Below are 18896 nucleotides of genomic sequence, written 5' to 3'. Positions count from 1 at the left end.
TGAGGGAAAGAGGAAAAGAACTCGGTGAGAACTCTAACAAAGAGATAGAAAATATAAACAACAACCATTCAGAAATGAAGAATACAGTAAATTAAATGAAAACTACCTGAGGAGAAATCAACAGTAGATTCGATAAAGCAGAGGATTGAATTAGATTTTTGAAAGACAAAGGTGCAGAAAACACCCAGTCAGAACAGCAAACAGAAAAAATAATTTTAAAAAAAGGATGCTTTGAGAGGCCTCTGGGACAACATCAAGCGTACCACATGCACATCACAGGGGGGCCAGAACAAGAAGAGAGAGAGCAAGGAATTAATAACCTATTTGAGGAGATAATGATGGAACAATTCTCTAACCTGGTGAAAGAACAGACATCCAAGGCCAGGAAGAACACACAGTCCCAAACAAGATGATCCCGAGAGGCCCACACCTAGACATATCAGAAGTAAAATGCCAGAGGTTAAAGATAAAGAGAGAAACTTCAAAGCAGCAGGAGAAAAATCAGTCAGTTACCTACAAGGGAGCTCCCATAAGAACGTCAGCCGGTCTCTCAACAGAAACTTTACAGGCCAGGAGGGATTTGCAAGAAATATTCAAAGTGATGAAAAGCAAGGACTTACATCCAAGATTACTCTACTCGGCAAAGCTATCATTTAGAATTAAAGGACATAAAGAGCTTCCCAGGCAAGAAAAAGCTAAAAGAATTCAGCATTACCAAAACAATATTTCAAGAAATGTTAAAGGGACTACTTTAAGAAGAAGAAATGTGTGTGTGTGTGTGTGTGTGTGCGTGTGTGTGCGTGTGTATAATATGTGTGTGTATAATAGTAAAATGGCAATAACTACATATCAATAATTAATTTCAATGTAAATTGAATAAACGCTTCTATCAAAAGACATAGGGTGGCTGAATGGATAAGAAAATAAGACTCTTACATATGCCGCCTAGAAGAGACTCATTTCAGATCGAAAGACACACACAGACTGAAAGTAAATGAATGAAAAAAAAATATTTTGTAAAAGTAAAATTGGGGAAAAAAAAAAAAGCTGGAGTAGCAATACTTATACTGGACAAAATAGACTTTAAAAGAAAGGCATGAGAGAAAGAAGGACCCAGTAATCGCACTTCTGGGCTTTTATCCGAAGAAACACAAAACGTTAATTCAAAAAGACATATGTATCTGTAACAAGAAGTGGTACATATATACAATGGACTATTACTCAGCCATAAAATAGAATGAAATCTTGCCATCTGCAACAACGTTGATGCACCTAGAGGTTATTATGCGAAGTGAAATGAGTCAGAGAAATACATGTACCATATGATTTCACTTATATGTAGAAACTAAACACAGAATAAACAAACAAACAAAACAAAAACAAACCCATAGATACAGAGAACATTTTAATGGTTGCCAAATGAGAGGGAGGTTAGAGGGACGATAAGGGAGGGGAAGGGATTAAGAGGGACATAATGGTAGTTACAGAATAGTCATGGAGACGTAAACTATAGCATAGGAAATATAGTCAATAATATTGTAATAGCTATGTATGGTGTCAAAAGGATACTAGATTTATCAGAGTGATCACTTCATGGGTTATATAAATGTCTGATCACTATGTCGTGCACCTGAAACTAATATATTGTATGTCGACTGAAATTTTAAAAAATACTTTTAAAAATGTTTAATTTGAACTTTAAATTTATGTATTTCTTTGCTTTTTAAAATTCAATTTACTCTTAAAGTCAGAATTCGTGATTTGTTTTTCACTGAATCCCCTCTATATTCTCACGCCCATTTTTCTCTATAGAGAACTCCTATCATGCTTCATATTTTACTCCTCAAAGGAAGCATTCTAGTACATTCTTTCTCATTATTTTTAAATAACCTTTTTTGAGAAGAATAATTCTTCTTTTTCACCCAAAGAACATCCTGGGCAAAACCTATGCAAAACATATTTCTTCATCAATTTCTGGCTGAATCTTCCAGACTTGACTTTAGAATTAGAATAGAAAATAGAAAATACTCTTTTCCATTAGCAAATAGATGTCAAATGCAAACAAAGGACATGTCAGTAATACTCTATCTATCCTTATGTACAAGAAAAGTTAGATGAATTCACACCCTGCCCTATGATTAAGTTATTAATTGGCTTCTAGTAATTAGTTTTCAATAAAAGAAGCTTTTGTTCTAAATATGTTTTTTATTTTTCTCTTCTGAATAAATAATAGAAAATGAAGTTTGGTTTTCTGCAGCCTTTAAAACTCTTCTTTAGACCCTGGATGTGTGTTGCTTTGTTTGATCATCATCCATCCCTCACCTATGAGGACAATGACATGTTGTGGGTAACAACATTCCTCCCATCCTGAGGCCACTTCCAGAAGTGGGAATTGGTTGGATCTCCCCAGCCATAGTGATTGATTCTTAAATTGACATAATTCATTTTGAATAAATAGAGAAAATACCAGGTATATTTTAGAACTATCAGGAAAGAGGCACTCTCTTTCTTCCGAGGTTACTAAGAAGGCAGCATGCAAACTCATTGTCATCTTGCCAAAACATTAGAAGGACCTGCATGGAAATGAAGCCAACACAGAAGAGAACTGGGAAGCAAAGACAAAGAGACACCATGTCTTAAAACTACATAATCCCCTGGATCTAGCTGTACCTCAGTCCCAAGGCTTTGCTGTTATGTAGGTTAAAACTACATAATCCCCTGGATCTAGCTGTACCTGAAGTCAGTCCCAAGGCTTTGCTGTTATGTAGAGTAATATTGTGCCTTTTCTCCTTTAAGACATATTGAGTTTGGTTTCCATCACTTGAAAATGAAATTGTCCTAAGTCACAAAGATCATAGAGATATGAAATTCTGAAACATTTTATTGAAAAGAGTACACCATGCTATTGTTGCAGTTAAATGTAACTAAAAGAAAAATAAAAAACGTCAACCCTCAAGCTCTGGATTGAAATGGAGGGAAATAAATATGCAGGCTGTACCTTTTCTCCAAACAAAGGATGACATGGGCAGAAGAATTTGAATAATGTTAAGAAAAAGCATGTCATTTAAAAAGTCCTGCCTATGCTTTGTGAGGCTCAAGTGCAAAGAGGATGATTAAATGACTTTTTGTTTGGGAAAACACTTTAAGGATTTGGTGCTTCACAAAGATAACACGGGGAGTAGAGTTTGGGGTAGAGCTTAACTTCTATTCAAAGTAAATAACTGGCATTCAGTTTGGGAAGCAAGCAGATAAGAAGAAGGGGGAAAGGGTCTGGAGAGAGGATTAGAAGATTAAGGCAAATGTAACCTAAAAGAAGTTTCCCATGGCTGGGAAGAATTAATAGATTTTTATGTCAGGGAGATCCATTGTTCACTTTTCAGGAATTGCTTGTTCTTTTCTGTAATCTACTGTATTAACTCAAAATTGCAGGAACAGGTTGTTAAATGTAAGGGGCTTGCGAAACGATTTCATTGTGGGAGATAAACTGATGAAGTGTTGACCATTGTGGGCAAAGCAGGCTGGTGAGAAGAGATAACAACCAAGGACTTGAAATGACAGGCAAGCAGGCAACAGGGCACACTGAGTCACAAGGATGCAAACTCCTTTCCTGCTCCCTCCAAAATCCTCAGAGATACTTCAAGGGGTGGACACTTGAACCAATTTATTTCAGTATTAAAAGAGACTGATTCTGGAAAGCTGTTGGACTTTAGTGGGGGACATGGAAAGGAGGCATCGGTTTGGCTAAAACTTAAATTTATCTGCTTTTTAAATTGGGATAATCTCTGAAGTGTAATAGAATATGCCACCTTGAAATAGGCCATTTTGGTGTATTGACTATTTGGAGTTGAAGACAATTAAGAAGAAGCAGATAAAAGAAAAGCTCTCTGCCCTCCCCCTACTTGCCTAAGAGCAAGACATAAATTTAAAGATATCTTCTGTACCCTCTCTACTAGGAAGGACAAAAGTTAATCACGAGAGACAACTCTAGACTCTTAGCCCAGAGATGGTAGCAGAGAAATCTGCATAACAAATCTTACTAAAACAAACAAACAAACAAACAAACCTCAGCTTTCATTAGCTTCCCCATAAATTTACCTTCCTGAAATTTTCCACCTATGTCTTATCATCTCTCCACGGCTTTTTTGTTCTTTGCTAAAATGCTATATAATCTCAAGTTCTCACCATTAATTTGAGTTACTCATCTCTGATACTCCCATGTGTATGTGCAATGCATGGGAGTATGTGTATGTGCACATGTTAATAAACTTCTGTCTTTTCTCAGTCCAATTTACAGGTGTATGTGCAATGCACATGTTAATAAACTTTTGTTTATTAACATGTCTCTTGCTAATCTGTCTTTTCTCAGTCCAATTTACAGAGCTCAAGCCAGAGGAAAAAAATACTTTTTTCCACCTCTACACCCCAAAGCAGGACTGAGACAAGCATTGAAATGCAAGTGGTTTATCTGAGAGTTATCCCAGGAAACCATGGCAAAGAGAGGGGAAAAGTAAGACAGAAAGGGAGAAAGACCAATAAAGGGTGTGTTAATGGGCAGGTTACCACCATGAACAACTGGGCACAGTCCCTCTGAGGACCCTCTGAGAGAGACTCTGTATAACATAATCCCTACAAAGGTTCAGGAATCCAGGGTGTCTCCACCTGTCATTGGTTGAGGGCAGTACTTGGGGACATTAAAGTTCCAGTACCTTCAGTTTACCCTTTGTGGGCCAGGCATGCTTCTGAAGCCAGGGCAGCCTTCAGACAGACAGATGCAAGTGCTTAGAGGAAAAGTGAAACACGTGTGGTAATTGTTTACAACCTCAAAGAGCTCTAGTGGGCCAAGGGACATGGGGTGTAAGCCCATCAGCAGTGTCTTCTCTACCCAGCAGTATGACGAAATCAGCCAAAACAAATTGTTTTCATCATGTATTTGTACTTGTAGAAATACTTAGCAAATAAGGGAAATAATAGAAGAGCACATGTGAACATTCAGAAGGAAACGTCTAAATCACAACATAAACTCTATATTCACATGGTGCGAAGGGAATGGCAATTGACTCAGAATCTTTACATCAACTTGCTTCTATGGCCCTTCTCTTCATTTTCATTTAGTCTTAACAATATTCTTATGAAGTATTAATTTAATTAGTTAAGAATTAAGAAATGTTTCAAATATACAGAAAATACAAAGACAAGTATAAGGAATATCCATGCTACTGTCACCCAGATTTAATGTTCTGTAGCATTTCTTTTCCAAAGAAATCTGTTTATATACTCTGTTGTATTACATTATGAGACGAGTAACAGTATGTGGAGAATGTAAAGAGAGTGAATTTGTACTTTTTGAAGAAAATATTGGCAAGATCTGGTAAAGTAGAAGACGCATATGAAACTATGACCCAACAATTGTATTTTCAGGTATTTACCTTAAAGAAACTCTTGCAAATGCCTCTAAGAAAACATTTGTAAGCACTGTTTGTAACAATAGAATGCAAAATAACATAGCTGTCTCTTATATATAGTGGAAGTTAAATAGCATTTAAAGTGTTTGCAGTAGCCTATGGTATTATTCTCAAATATTTGCTGTTCCTCACACGTTCCCTCTCTGGGGTGTGATATCTGCTACAGGCCTGTAATTTTATGGTGCTCTTTCCTATGAGAAGATTAAAATTTCCCATCCCACTGAAGTCAGGTGTGGCAACATGACTTGCTTTGGCCATAGTGGAAGTTAAATAGCATTTAAAGTGTTTGCAGTAGCCTATGGTATTATTCTCAAATATTTGCTGTTCCTCACACGTTCCCTCTCTGGGGTGTGATATCTGCTACAGGCCTGTAATTTTATGGTGCTCTTTCCTATGAGAAGATTAAAATTTCCCATCCCACTGAAGTCAGGTGTGGCAACATGACTTGCTTTGGCCAATGAAATGTGTGGGCAGGAGTGATTATGCCACTTCTAAGCAGAGTGGTGAAGAGCCATTGTGTGGTTCCACTGTTACCTGTTCCTTTGGCCCTGAGCAAAACAATGTCCCAGGTAGAGGCTGGTCATTCTATCCAGGCCCATTCAGGCCCAGAATAAGGAGAAATGAAACAGACCCCCAGCTCACATGGCCTGTGAATGAGACTTAAACTTGTCTACTTTGAAGCACTGAGATCTTCAGGTTGTTTGTTTCATAATTCCAGAAATAATGATTCTCCACCTAGATGACCAGATGTTTAGGGTTGTGTGAGGATAATAATAAGGAGGAGGGGGATGTGTTATATATTTTATCAGAGGTGAATGAGAAATAGTGTAGTTGTCTGTAATGAGGCTGCAAAGGCTGAAGAATGGGTTTTCTTTAGTGTTAAAGCTGTATCAACTTCTTATGATAATACCGGCCATGTCCTGCTGAGGGAAAAATCAGATGCCATTGATTAATAAACGTGAGAAAATAGCTCCTTCCAGTAAATAAATGTAGGTTATCTGTAGAAGATGTTTTATAGTGCATGAGCTTTGGAATCAGATATGAGTGTAGATACCAGGCCCATCATTCAAGGCTCTGCATCCTAGGGCTTAATCTTGATGACCCTGTAATGGCCCTAACACAGAGAAAGCTCTCAATGCATTATAATTGTTATTAATAAAAGATTTCAGAACATTAAATTTTTGGTATGGGTGCTAAATCAGTGAGCTTGAGAAAATAGAAATAAATATGTTCAATGCATACAATGCTAGCAACCACAGACACATATGGTGTTAAACCAATCTCTGGGCCTATATGTGTGAATCACTCCATAGGTATACTTTTTTAAAAATTGAAGTATGTCATACATACAAAGAAGAGTATATTTCAGTTTGGTGATTTTTAACAAACTAAACCAGTACCTGCATGAAGAAACAAAACTTCTCCAGCCTCCCAGATTTCCACCTTGTACCTCTATGCTCGACTCTGCTTGACTCAGCGTCAATCACTACCTGACTTCTGCCAGCACCAATTAGTTCTTCTAGTTTTTGTACTTTGTCTAAATGGGAAATATAGTACGTGGCTGGTTTCTTTCAGATATTGTCATGTTTGAGAGATTCATCTATATTGTTGTGTGTTAACCGTAGGTCATTCATTCTCCTTGTACTATAACATTTCATTGTTTGAATTTTCATAATTTACTTCTCTATTCCATTGTTGAATCTGGAAGAATTGTTTAGCTTTTGGCTATTATGAATAGCAGCTGTTCTAGTACATGTTTTTTACTAACCATATGTATACATTTCTGTTGTGTGCACACTTAAGAGTGTGATTGCTGCATCATAGGGTATGCATATGTTCAGTATTACTAACAGCCAGACAGTTTTCAAATGTAGCTGTGCCCATCTGCACTTCTAGCATGAAAGTTGTGTATGAAAGTTCTGATTGCTCTCCATCCTAGCTAAAACTTAGTGTTTTTTACTTTCTATTTTTATTTTAGTTATTGTGGCGGATTTGTATTGGCATCTTATTATTTTTTTAATTTTATTTCCTGATGACTAAACAAGTTTCAATATTTAGTTTTTCTCAGTCAGGATATGTCTTGGCTTTATCAGATTTATCAGGTACTTCTGAGCAATAAGGAGTTGGCAGATATGGAAAATTAGCTAAAATCCTATGTAGTATACATTTTTTCCAGGTGAAATGGTTAAAGAAAATTTGAAATGTTTGACAAGGTCACATAATCTTGGCATTATTTTCTAAAGACAATCAAACATAAAACAACCACAGTAGAACTGTTATAACCTGGCACTGCTTTGCAGGTTAGGGATAAAATAATTGAATAATGCACAACTCTTTGCCTCTGGCATCTCAGAGTATAGTTGGGAGATAATCAAATGAAATTCATTTACCATGTGTCACAGTCAGTTCTTGCTGCTATAACAAATTACCATAGACTCAGTGGCTTAAACAACAAACAACTATTTCCTATAGTTCTGGAGGCTTGAGAAGTTCAAGATCAAGGTGCTGGCAGATCTAATGCCTGGTGAAGACCCGCCTTCCTGGTTTGAGGATAGTTGTCTTCTCTGTATCCTCACATGGCAGAGAGTAGAAACCGAGGAAGCAAGATTTCTCATGTCTCTTCTTATAAAGGCACACTCATCCCATTCCTGAGGACGCTACCCTTGTGACCTAATTACCTCCCTAAGGCCTCACCTGCAAATGCCATCATATTCACATGATGGCTTTCATTGCATGGACTACAACATGTGAATTTTGAGGGTACGCAAGCATTCTGTCCATAGCGCAAAGCAAGTGTAAATGCTAAAACAGAAGAATTTACAGAGTTCTACAGAAGCACAGAGAAGGAAGCCTTTCATTCTATATAGGCAAGTATGGAGTATATGTGTGGGTCAGGGAAGGAGCTAGAATGACTCCAAGAAAGTGACAAAAAGTCATGCTGAGAAGCAAGAGGCAGAAAGTTGGAGCAAAAATTTTCCAGGAAGAACAAACAGCACATACAACAAGAGCAGGCAAGGGAGAAAAAGAATCTTCTCTGGAATGTCCTGAAAAAGAATAACCAATTTGGCTTCACTAGAACACAGGATGCCCATGGGAGAAGACCGCGAAATGAAGCTGTAGAAATAGGCAGCACTAAGCACATGAAAACCCCCCATGTCAAGAGAATTTTGACCTTATCCTATACAGAGAATCTATTGCTAAGATTTATGCCACACCGGATGTAATACACAGTGGACTTTGCTTTAAGAAAATTTATTATTCAAAACCCACACCCATCTATATAATAAGCATATTATCAGGTTGTTATTCACATAAAAATCAAATTAGATTTGCCACAGATGCCATTAAAAAGCAAACTTCTTAGTACTCTTAAGGTGAGAATTTCATGATGACATCTCTTACCTTTGTTCTAGGAATGTGTGTCTGCTGGTTGGAGTTCTGTTTTGCTTTTCCTCCATACATTACAACAGAATATAATTTCTATAATATCCAGATTTGCTTTCTTAAAAGTGGGTTGAGAATTTAGATACCTGCAAGGTAATAAAAGTACTTAACCTTCCCATATTTAAAAAATTTTCCCAGTTTTTATCAGAGTTGTTTTATTTATCCTTATTTTAATAATATTATTTTAACAAATTCATATTCATTGAGTTTTCCCAAAGTATTTAAATTCATATTTGCAGAAAGAGCATTTCTCTATTTGTTGCTCAGATTAGGCAATATTTAATTCAATTACAGAGTTACAATAACAAGTGCAACTGGTATAATCAGGTTTGGGAACAAATATCACAGACTTTTAGTAAGACAGAGTTCAACTGGTGGAACCCTATTAATAGTGAAATGATAGAGTGTTTATCGAAGAAGTTGATGAATAAATCCAATAAGAAGCTCACTTAAGAAAACTTTAACTGTACTACCATTTCTTGGTAGTACAGTTAAAGTACTGTGCTAACACATATAAAGTGTTACCTATAGTTTCTCGCCTCAAAGGTTCATGATCTCACCTCTCTCTCCTATCTTATGATAGTTGGTATACAATTAAAGTTGTCCAAGTCAAAGGGAGGCAAATACAATCCCAGTAGAAGTTGTCTAAGTCAAAGGGAGGTAAATACAATCCCAGTAGAAGCACATGGCCCTTGGGTTTTGTGTTTCTGGTAGCAAAAGGAAATTAATCAGAAGAAAGGGAACAGTGTATTCTCACCAGTTGCTCCTGCTGGTTAATCTTGAAAGTGTGTAATTCCTGGGTCCTGTATCCTGATCTGAAATTTCTTATCAATTAGCTACTATCTCATTGTCTCAATATTTTATTCAACAATCTTAGAGATGATAAAATATGCACCTTAATTGAGTACCTCACTTTACAATCACCTAGAATATTTAAAATTAATAGCAAGATGATGAAATTAATCAGATCCTTATATTTGAATTTTCTTGTTAAATTTAGGGATAACCAGTGTGTTTGTCATAAAAGGGTTGGCAATTTTAAGAGAATCTGCCATAATAGAGCACCTGGCATATAAATTTTATGATTTCAATTTGAAATGAATAAATGATGTTAGGATTATAATTATACATTAAAAGGTATAATAAAATTTAATTGTTTGTAAACAATAACAGAATGCTTAAGAGAACCCAATTCTCCATATTTATAAGTTTCAGTTCATAAATTCCAAAGAGTTACTTCAGAACTTACAGGAATTTTGCTTTAGGTAAGCAAGTTGTCCTTACAAGCATTAGGCATACTTAATTAAATTAAATATGTTTACTTGAGGACTGATTATATTTTAAAATGTTTAAAGATATTTAATTAAATGAGGCCAATCATTGTATATATCTAATATGATAAACTTTAGTTAATTGAATATTTTTAAATTAACAAGCAGATCAAATTTTTCACAATAAAATCTTTATGAATTAAAAAAAATAAGCTTTGAAAGTTGAACTTCACATTCTAAGAATAATGTGGCCTTTAAATTTGCAACCTTAGTTAGTGGAATATTATTTAGAACCAAAATAATTATAAAAGGCTATTTCCAAACACAATAATCTTCCCTTAGACTTATAACAATTCATATAACATTTTTCAATGAAAATAAAGCAATACACAGAGCAGACATTTCAGAACAGGGTTCAGGAGAGAAGTATCACTTTATCTTATTCTATTTTATTTTAGTAGAATGAAGGCAACATAAATATATTTAAAAGAAGAAGGGAAAGAAAAAGATGATGAGAACAGAGATTGGAAACACACACACACACACACACACACACACACACACACTTTTCTTTCCTACATAATAAAAACATAAAATAAACATTTTGAACCAAGAGTTATTCTGTCTACATATGACCTTTAATGAAGCATTGGCCTATCTCTAACAGGAGGTGTCAATTTAAGTTAAACTATAGATACAAGTTCTGATTATTATATTTTTATGGCTGAATGCTGAAAAAGTCAGTGAAATAGTTTTGATGCTCTGAGATATTGTAGTACTTCAAGATGACCATTCTGAGAGTTATTTCTTATATTCTTATACATTCTAGAGGTATAGAAGCATTAGAACAAATGACTGAACATTGATTAATCAAGACTATAACTTCTAATATAAATAAAAAGTATCTCTATTATCACCTTGATTATTAATATCACTTATACAGCCTAAATACAAAGCATAGCAAAATCTATTTTACTGATTTTTGGTAATATGAAGGCATATTTCCCCACACAGAACGTACCTGCTAAAAATAAAAAGATGTTAAATTAGATGGACTATATATTAGATGGTCTAATATCATCTCATCACCTGGTAAAATTATAGAAGAGAAAAAATTTCCTACACCATTCTAGGTTCTTTGGCTGGTCAAATAATCAAATTAACATAAAACAGATTAACAGGAGAAAACAAATTTAATTATGTACATATGGGGGACCCCATAGTTATGGGGCTCAAGGGCAAGTTGGGCAAGTGGGGCCTGAGACTTCCAAGGGGAGGAGGGTAATTCACAGGATGATAAACAGATGAGATGTTTGGTAATTAGATGTTTGTCCTGCCTCACAGGTAGGTCATTCAGATAAAAAGTTATCTTTGGTAATAGCTCTTTTTCTGGTCCAAGCCCCCTATCTTAATGCTTTTAGATAGTTAAGGGAGAGGTCAAAGTTCTTGAATCTATTGGATCTTGATTGTCTACAGCTCAAAACAGTCCACATGCCAAAGTGTCATATTTGGAGGAGGTTCATTCTGAACACTTTCAAGATTATATCTCAATAGGTTTTTTAAAATTTCCTTAACTTGCTTCTTACTGACACTCTCTCTTCCTAGTCAGATGAAACTATACTATCTTTAAAAGGATTAAGATTGTTAAAACTAAAGAACAAAAGGAAGGACTCAGTTGTTCTGACTTCTAGTCTGGGCTTCTAAGTTTCCACAGTGTGGGCTCTGGTGGGAACTGAGTATGGAAGATATAGAGGGAAGGCTGAGAACCTGTTTCTAGCTCCACCTCCAAACACAATTCATAAGGGTTGCGTGGGCTGACAGAAGGTAATACATGACCTTAAGACAGTGATGCTTTAGCATGTGTTAGAACTGCTTGGATGACTTGTTAAAACACAGACAGTATGGGCCCACCCCTAGAATTCCTAGAGTAAATTCAGAGTGGGGCTCAAGAGTTTTCACTTCTCACCAGTTCCTCACTGATGCTGGTGCTGCTAGTCTGCAAACCTGAGAACCAGAGACTAAGGAGATGAGGGAATGGCCCAGAGGCAACAAGAGGATTTGATCAATCAGCTTCCAGATAAAGACTTTCTTCAAGGCTAGCTCTGGAAAGCCGTGCAGAAATGCAGCCAATGCCTGCAGATCATTCCACAGCCAACCAAAATAGAACTTAACTTCATCTGGCCAGAGAAGATATTCCTCAGGTCCCAAGAAGTGTCAAAGTTGCCAACAGCTGGCTTATGGTTCTTTAGATAAAAGTACTTGAACTTGTTCTGAAATTTTGCTGAATCCATACTAACAGGCTCTTGAGAGTCCACTGTTTTTAAGAGCCCAGTTATTTACAAATACTTGAAAGTAGAGGATGGGGCTCTTCATGTAAAGAGGTATTGATACTCATGTGGAAAAGAAAGTTTTAGCACCATACTTGGGTGAGTCCAGATGTGGCAAATCCTCTTCCATTATACATGAAGATTCTTTTAGTATTTAGATATTATAATTCTATATCTTATTTATAAATGCTCCTATTTTCCTCATTCCTCACACATGTTTTTTCTTAGTTTCTCCTGATGTTTTTATGAGGCCCACCCATCTCCAACATTAGCCAGAACCATCCAAATGTCTTGTGAGTGGAGGATATTTAGCAGTGATTACTTCTAAAAACCATTGCTATTGTTTCCACAAGCACATTTCTAAACTTCTCTGTATCCCACTGCATCTTCTTCAATGATTGTGTTAGCACAAATTTTTAGGATGCCCCTAAAAATTTTCAAGTTTAAGGTATCCAAAATAGTCCTTTGATTTTTATCCAAACATCTTCACCAGTCTTGATCTCCAGGGAAGAACAATCAACTCACTGCTGCTTCACAGATGTGAAAGAACAAATTATGCTGGAGAAATCTCCATGCCAGTCCATATGGAGCTAAATGTAAACACAAAATCAATGTTTTATAAAATCTCCTTCTAATCACATGACAACTTGGGTCTGGATGTAACATGTGGACATCAGGCATTGAACAAATCCTGATGGCCTATTTGGCATTCATCGTTCTGGACAAAGACTGGGAAAGAAAACAGACCATGAAGAAGCTGTACTATGTCAGAGCTTAGCCCACCCCTTAACCAAGGCCCATGCTGTGCATGCAATCTGCATTCCAAGAAAGAGCCTTATCCTGCAGAGAATGTGGATTATCTCGATTTGTAAATGTATTTGTGCCTTCTGCTCTGGGTAGGCTACCATCAGCGTGACTGAGGGTGAAACCATGTTGGAAGTAAGGTAAATCCTAAGATTTGTGGTCCTCACACAGCCTTTTTGGGTCATTGACTACAATCATATTATTTGAGCAGACCACATAACTAACATGAATCAAAGGAATGGGTCAATGTATAATCTTTAAAATAGCTTTCTTTTGTGGAAGTGTAAGAAATATTATGAAAAGAAAGAAAACCTTCTACATGGTAAATGTCAATCATCTCCCTGTAAACACATTATGTGGGTATATGTGTGTGTTTTACAGAAAAAGACCTTTTAGTTAATATTGTTGCATAAGAGACCACCCAATACAACAATAACCATATCATTTTGCTCATTCTGAGTCAGGAATTTGGAAATAGCACAATAAGGTATTGTGTTTCTGCTCTATGATGTGTGAGATCTCAACTGGGAATCTTTAAAGGCTAGTGACTTCATGGCTAGGGGTTCAAATCATCTGAAAGCTTAAATATTCATCTGTCTGGTGGTGAATGTGGTGACTTGTCAACTGTGGTTATCAGCCTGAGTACGTATATAGATGCTCTTAATGTAGCTACTTGGACTTTCTTACTCCATGGTGGTTGTAGTCCAAGAAAAGGTGCCCCAAAAGAGCCAGGCAGAAACTATATCACCTCTTACAAACTAGCATTTGAAGTCACATGGCTTCACTTTGGTCTCAGTCACCATCCACCCACATCCAAAGAGAGGGAACTCAGAATTCTACCTCTCAATAGGAAGAATGTTGAAATCTCACTGTAAGAGTGTGTGAAATGGGAAATCTTTTTTTTCTGTGATCTCTGGAAAATACAATCTATTGTAAGGACCCATCATACTTCTCTGAATCAGAATTTTTGCCATTTGGCTGATTTACTTCTCTTGTCACATAAAATTGGAACTGCCTTACTGTAGTGTGACATTTCCCACTCAGAAAGATAGGATCCTTATTTCCGTATTTTAAATTGCTTTGGAGGACACAGTTAAGATTCCACAACATATGCACTGGATGTAGGAGGATGGGTCTTAATGGAAGAAGAAAAATGCCTATTTTGAGTAGAAACAAAAAGAAAACTGATTCACTTCTGTGGCTCAAAAATAGAAAACCTGCATGATTTTGTCTGGACCTGTGGCTCATCCACTTTACCTTAAACTAACTAGAAAAGCATAGTTAAGATGAAGAGGTCATGTTGGAAATTGCTTTGACCAATTGCTGCTAACAGTTGAGGAAAAAATATGTTATGATCAAAGTAGTTATAAAACTCGAATTGAGCCCATTTGTGCCCAAGTCTGTACCATTATCTGGAAAGCCTAGATATCTCATAGAAATGGACAAATGCCTACTGCTTCTAGTGACTCTGGGTTAATCCACGGCTGTTCCCCATTCCAAAAAAAAAAAAAAAAAAAAAAAAAACCACACTCAAAGCTTTAAAGTTTTGAAGGCTTTGAACCTGAGATTCCTGGGTATAGGCTTTGGGCTCATTTGCATCTCTTTGTCTCTTCCCCAATTCTGATAATGATTCTAAGGCTCCTCAACTTTCCATGAACTTTATTAAAATGAATGTGTAAGAGTGATCTGGGTCCCTTCCCTAAGCTGCCCTCTCCTCTTTCAGCAGCCTTGGAGATGAGACAATGCATTAATTGAGGTGGCTACCTACATTCAGACTGTGCACGGACCTATCTCTCTGTTGTTTTTGGACTGTAGTCCAAAAAGTAAACGGCCTTAGAAATATTTTTTCAGAAACTTTTGCCAATATTGCAATTTTCCATCAAGGCTTTTGAGGAAAAAGAAACCCTCTGTGGATTCCTCATTAAAAAAAAAAGGAAAACTAATGCATCAGGCCCTTTATATGTTATATTTTATAATATATTTGTGTTATATATAATATTTATATTATATATGAATATAATATTTGTAAATATACTTTTTGTCTTCTTTCATTGAGATACACCCTCTGTCCTGTATATTTGATCACTTTTTTTACCCTTATCTACCTCCCCCTTCCCCAAAGGAAATTTAACATTGGGTGGTAAACACACAATGTAATATATACATATGACATATTATTGTATACTTGAAACCTATATAATTTTATTAACCAAAGTCACCCAATAAACTTAATAAAAAAGATACACCTTTTTATTTCCAATGTATATCTTGTGGAATCTTAATCATGTACTCTAACGCAATTGAACTTTAAGAAATAAGAGTCCTATCTTCACAATGGGACGTCTCATGCTACAATAAGGCAGTCCCAGTCTTTTATCTCTCTATATATACATATGCATATGGCATGAGATGAGGTGAGTAACACCCTCCTCTGTGATGGAATTAATGTCACTTCAAGGAGAGGCTCTTCAATGAGGAAAACTAACTTCTTCCTTGCCCCGCAGAACAATTTCAGGAGGGTATAGGCAGTAGACTTGATGCCTTTGCCTTCTATCACCTTTAATAAAAAGTGAACATTTGGTTTGGGTTAATGAAGACATAAATGCTTTTATCATCTAGAGAAGACATTTTCAAACTTGGGTACATCAGAAGCACCCCAGAGCTTATTAAGATGCATATTGCTTCTTGGGACCCCACTTTCAGGACCACTGCTCGTTAGCTTCATTCTCAAAGTGCAGTCTGTGGACCAACCAGCGGCATCAGTAACCACCTGAAAGTCTGTTGAGACACAAAATCTCAGGATGCAGCCTAGACATAGAGAATCATGATCTGTGTTTTAACAAGCTCCCCAGGAGATTTGCACATTTAAAGTTGAGAAATGAACCAGAATAGTAGTTTGTAGCCATTTCCTGCTACTTACAAGTATAAAACATACTCTTCACCATAACTAATGTTTTAAGCAATTTCCAGGCAATTTCAATTGCATTCCTCTTAAAAAGGCAAAATAATGTATATCCTACAAGTAGGGATTTAGTGACATTATTACAAGAATAACTACTCTTTTATGAAATTAATTGTTTTAATATTAATAAGAAACAACCTATAATAAATCCCATAATCATTTCCAATATCATAGTCAAATTCTATAAGAAGTCTGAGGCTTTTTTTTCCTAGATAATAATTGAAAAATGGTGATAGATAGCACTGATTCATAAGTTGCACTTAGAATAAGAATTTCTAGAAATAAGTGATCAATAAGTAAATCTCAGAAATGTCTGGACCAAAAAGTAAGAATGTTAACTAGACCACATTAATCAAATCATGAATAAAATGAATATTATTATCCCCATTTTTCCATTAAGTGGAATATTCAATATCTCAAGACTAATTTAGCTGAATGTACCAAAAAATAAAAAATAAAAAAAGCAAGGTTTAGCTTATTGACATAATTTGGAATATAGAGTCAAAATCTAAAATCTTTTTAATACAAAACTTCTTTTGCCTGAATATATTTTGAATTTTTAAGGAACGTTTCAGTATAAATTCAACACAGCTTGTCAATTTTATAAATTTATGTATATATATGTTGGTTGACATGGTAATATGTATAATTCTAAATTTTTTGCTTCTGTTGCATTGACTTTTTACTGGATTAAAAAAAGTATTTTGAACACTTCTGATTCCAGATGGCTACAGGGCTCTCATGTATAATATTCCATTTTGCACAACTCTCATTAATACAATTTTAAAAATGCATTAGTTCTGGCTAATAGAGATTCTGAAATATTGAAGAAGTTGAGAAAATTTTATAACATACAATGCAGAAAAAGTTAGATTAACAAGCAAAATCTCATAGGGCTAAAAAATTCTGCAATCCCATAGAGATTTAAAAAGTGAATTTTCTCAGAAAAAGCTCATAGAAGAGATTCAAGAATAGAACTAAGATAGTAGAACCAGGAGCAGAAGAGAAAGTGCTGTGGGACAACTTGACCCTGTCCCCATTCCACTACAAAAGATATTTTTCTCCAAAAGAAAATTAAGAGAATAGTTCTTTAAATCAAGTTTCTCTATACTAATGTCTCTCAACATTTATGTGCATGTGAATCATCTGAGGATCTTGTTAAAAGACGAATTCTGATTGACTAGGTCTGGAGTGATGCCAGAGATGGGGGCTTTCTAACACTTGCAGGTGATGCCTGTGCTGCTGTGCTCTTGAGTACAAAGGCAGCAATAACTGAATAGAAATTATAATGGAAAAAATATCCAATTCACAATAACAACAAAATCCCAGAGTTTCTAGAACAAATAAAATTAAAAAAATTCACAAAGTCTAAACAAAGAAAAGTATTTAAACTCTTATTTAAGTATTATAAATTTGAAAAAAAAAATGGAGAGCAAAAACACGTTGATGCGTAGGACAAGGAATAATGCTACTTTTGTTTATAACAAACTTTATACACACACTCAATGACTTGAATTATTTGAGTTGAAAATGTTCTAACCAGTTCTTTTTTTGGTACTCACTATTAAAACAAAGAAGTAGAAAATCTTTAGGGGAAAGAGAAACCAGGAAAATGTAAGTACTCACTTCCCCCATAATTTTAAATTAGAATGTCATTTCTTCCAGGCTATGTGAGTTATTTGCCATGATTGTGTTCTGCAAAACTTAGCCATTTCTACCCAAGATATAGCTTTCTTGATACTGATTTTCAACGATCTCAAACAAACAGACCCAGTTTTTAGTAGTATGGAAAAACATGTTGACTGTGGTTCAAAAAATATATATTTGTGAAATCCACAGATATCTGTGAAAGGGCTCTCGGTCCTCCACTCAGGAACCTCTTCACATCTGGCATTAAAGACTGCAGAAATTCATTCTACAAGTCTAGAAAATAGAACAGTGTTTAAATGTTCTTGATAAAAATATAGAGAGCCAACAGGAAGAGAGTAATCTGAGAAGAGAAGCATGACTATGGCCAAAAAAATCTTCTTTGGGATTATAGACTAAAAGTTTGCGCCCTCCCAAAATTCATATGTTGACTTCCTAACCTTAAGGTGTTGGTATCAGGATGTGGGACTTTTGGGAGATAATTAGCTCGTTAGGTGAATTAGTGCCTGCATAAAAAGGACCCCAGAGAGTTCTCTTATTCTCTTTCTTGCACGTGAGGATACAGTTAGAAATTATCAGTCTGCAACCTGGACGAGAGCTCTCACCAACCCATGCTGGCTCCCTGATCTTGGACTTCAAGCCTCCTTAACTGTGAGAAATACGTGTCTATTTTTTATAAGCCACTTGGTTTATGATATTTTGTTACAGCAGCCTGAACTGACTAAAATATATAGAGTCTTACCTGCTTATTCCCCCAGAGGCTATGAAGTAGTCAGCATCTGGTCATATTCTTTTTATTTGGATCCTCCTTATCATTGTGTCCATAAGTTTCACATAAGCAAAGAATTCACCATGAATGAAAATCCCATTAGTATGGAGAGACTCCACTATGAAATCAAAATGATGTCATTGTTACTTGTCCTTTACTAATCTTTGCATTCATTTTATTATACATTTAAAACAAAAGAAATTGCCTCCA

The sequence above is a fragment of the Pteropus alecto genome, unplaced genomic scaffold, assembly GCF_000325575.1.
Source record: "Pteropus alecto unplaced genomic scaffold, ASM32557v1 scaffold45, whole genome shotgun sequence".
NCBI classification, from domain to species: Eukaryota; Metazoa; Chordata; class Mammalia; order Chiroptera; family Pteropodidae; genus Pteropus; species Pteropus alecto.
Note: the sequence above shows the minus strand (reverse complement) of the source record.